General features: G+C 24.9%; 1 long non-coding RNA gene across 2 annotated transcripts; it reads right to left on the bottom strand.

Moving 5' to 3' along the window:
• On the bottom strand, positions 1-788 carry LOC132546012 (uncharacterized). Of its 2 annotated transcripts, none has more exons than XR_009554057.1 (3): positions 559-788; positions 343-434; positions 1-254 (listed from the first exon to the last, which is right to left on the bottom strand). It is a non-coding gene; the product is annotated as an uncharacterized LOC132546012 (long non-coding RNA). The 2 variants fall into 2 exon arrangements; XR_009554061.1 differs by having other exon boundaries at positions 343-522; positions 681-788.
• Positions 789-3,250: the final 2,462 nt, after the last annotated feature.

Below are 3,250 nucleotides of genomic sequence, written 5' to 3'. Positions count from 1 at the left end.
AATGTCTGGTATCATTATATATACCTAATTTATGTCTGGTATCATTATATATACCTAATTAATGTCTGGTATCATTACCTAATTAATGTCTGGTATCATTATATATACCTAATTAATGTCTGGTATCATTATATATACCTAATTAATGTCTGGTATCATTATATATATACCTAATTAATGTCTGGTATCATTATATATACCTAATTTATGTCTGGTATCATTATATATACCTAATTAATGTCTGGTATCATTACCTAATTAATGTCTGGTATCATTATATACTCAATTAATGTTTAATATCATTAGATATACCTAATTAATGTCTGGTATCACTAGATATACCTAATTAATGTCTGGTATCATTATATATACCTAATTAATGTCTGGTATCATTATATATACCTAATTAATGTCTGGTATCATTATATATATACCTAATTAATGTCTGGTATCATTATATATATATACCTAACTAATGCCTGGTATCATTACCTAATTAATGTCTGGTATCATTATATATACCTATTTAATGTCTGATATCATTATACACGTATATACCCAATTAATGTCTGGTATCATTATTTATACCTAACTAATGTCTGGTATCATTATTTATACCTAACTAATGTCTGGTATCATTATATATATATATACACCTAATTAATGTCTGGTATCATTACCTAATTAATGTCTGGTATCATTATATATACCTAATTAATGTCTGGTATCATTATATATATATACCTAACTAATGTCTGGTATCATTATATATATATATATATACCTAATTAATGTCTGGTATCATTATATATATATATACACCTAATTAATGTCTGGTATCATTACCTAATTAATGTCTGGTATCATTATATATACCTAATTAATGTCTGGTATCATTATATATATATACCTAACTAATGTCTGGTATCATTATATATATATATATATACCTAATTAATGTCTGGTATCATTACCTAATTAATGTCTGGTATCATTACCTAATTAATGTTTGGTATCATTATATATACCTAATTAATGTCTGATATCATTATATATATACCTAATTAATGTCTGGTATCATTATATATATACCTAATTAATGTCTGGTATCATTACCTAATTAATGTTTGGTATCATTATATATACCTAATTAATGTCTGATATCATTATATATATACCTAATTAATGTCTGATATCATTATATATACCTAATTAATGTCTGATATCATTATATATATACCTAATTAATGTCTGATATCATTATATATACCTAATTAATGTCTGATATCATTATATATATACCTAATTAATGTCTGGTATCATTATATATATACCTAATTAATGTCTGGTATCATTACCTAATTAATGTTTGGTATCATTATATATACCTAATTAATGTCTGATATCATTATATATACCTAATTAATGTCTGATATCATTATATATATACCTAATTAATGTCTGATATCATTATATATACCTAATTAATGTTTGATATCATTATATATACCTAATTAATGTCTGATATCATTATATATATACCTAATTAATGTCTGGTATCATTACCTAATTAATGTCTGGTATCATTATATATACCTAATTAATGTCTGGTATCATTATATATATATACCTAACTAATGTCTGGTATCATATATATATATATATATATTATATACCTAATTAATGTCTGGTATCATATATATACTTAATTAATGTCTGGTACCATTAGATATTCTTAATAAATGTCTGGTATCCTATATATACCTAATTAATGTCTGATATCATTATATATATACCTAATTAATGTCTGATATCATTATATATACCTAATTAATGTCTGATATCATTATATATACCTAATTAATGTCTGATATCATTATATATACCTAATTAATGTCTGATATCATTATATATACCTAATTAATGTCTGATATCATTATATATACCTAATTAATGTCTGATATCATTATATATATACCTAATTAATGTCTGGTATCATTATATATATACCTAATTAATGTCTGGTATCATTACCTAATTAATGTCTGGTATCATTATATATACCTAATTAATGTCTGATATCATTATATATACCTAATTAATGTCTGATATCATTATATATACCTAATTAATGTCTGATATCATTATATATATACCTAATTAATGTCTGGTATCATTATATATATACCTAATTAATGTCTGGTATCATTATATATACCTAATTAATGTCTGGTATCATTACATATACCTAATTAATGTCTGGTATCATTACATATACCTATTTAATGTCTGGTATCATTACATATACCTAATTAATGTCTGGTATCATTACATATACCCAATTAATGTCTGGTATCATTATATATATATATATATACCTAATTAATGTCTGGTATCATTACCTAATTAATGTCTGGTATCATTACCTAATTAATGTCTGATATCATTATATATATACCTAATTAATGTCTGGTATCATTATATATACCTAATTAATGTCTGATATCATTATATATATACCTAATTAATGTCTGGTATCATTATATATACCTAATTAATGTCTGATATCATTATATATACCTTATTAATGTCTGGTATCATTATATATACCTAATTAATGTCTGGTATCATTATATATACCTAATTAATGTCTGATATCATTATATATACCTTATTAATGTCTGGTATCATTATATATACCTAATTAATGTCTGGTAGCATTTACATAACGTCCTATTGGAGTAACAAGGTGCTCTCTCGATTTTTTTCAGACATGAGTTTGTTTTTTCGTAATAGAGTTAACATACCTGCATTTTAATATGTAATACAATATAAAGAAGGTAATTGCTAATTGAGAAAATGTATTATCTTCAGAAATTAGAGTAACCGGGTGTGTTATATCAGTATCACTTCATGCAACAAGGTGCCATGACTTGTTGTTGCACACATCTTGTAATGAGTGTTGGCTTCAATACAATTAAATGATATGACCCCTAGTGGCTGAGTCTGTCTAATATTTATTGTTTTGACAAAAAGTGTCATTCCTCGGTCTTAAAACAATGATGTTATCAGGTATTTCCGTTAACCTTCATGGGAGAAGATAGTAAATTGGCGTAGTGGTAAGTCTAATAATTATCAATGTAATAATGAGCAAGTAAACACGCTCATGGATGTAGTGTCGGTAGCCGTGAATAAACTAAAGATGCCCCAGATTGCATCTACCCTGGAAACCATCACAAAACACCCTGGC

This window comes from Ylistrum balloti, unplaced genomic scaffold, assembly GCF_031769215.1.
Source record: "Ylistrum balloti isolate Yb309-2 unplaced genomic scaffold, AGI_CSIRO_Ybal_v1 Utg369562, whole genome shotgun sequence".
Classification (NCBI taxonomy): Eukaryota; Metazoa; Mollusca; class Bivalvia; order Pectinida; family Pectinidae; genus Ylistrum; species Ylistrum balloti.
Note: the sequence above shows the minus strand (reverse complement) of the source record. Positions and strands in the feature narration are given on the sequence as shown.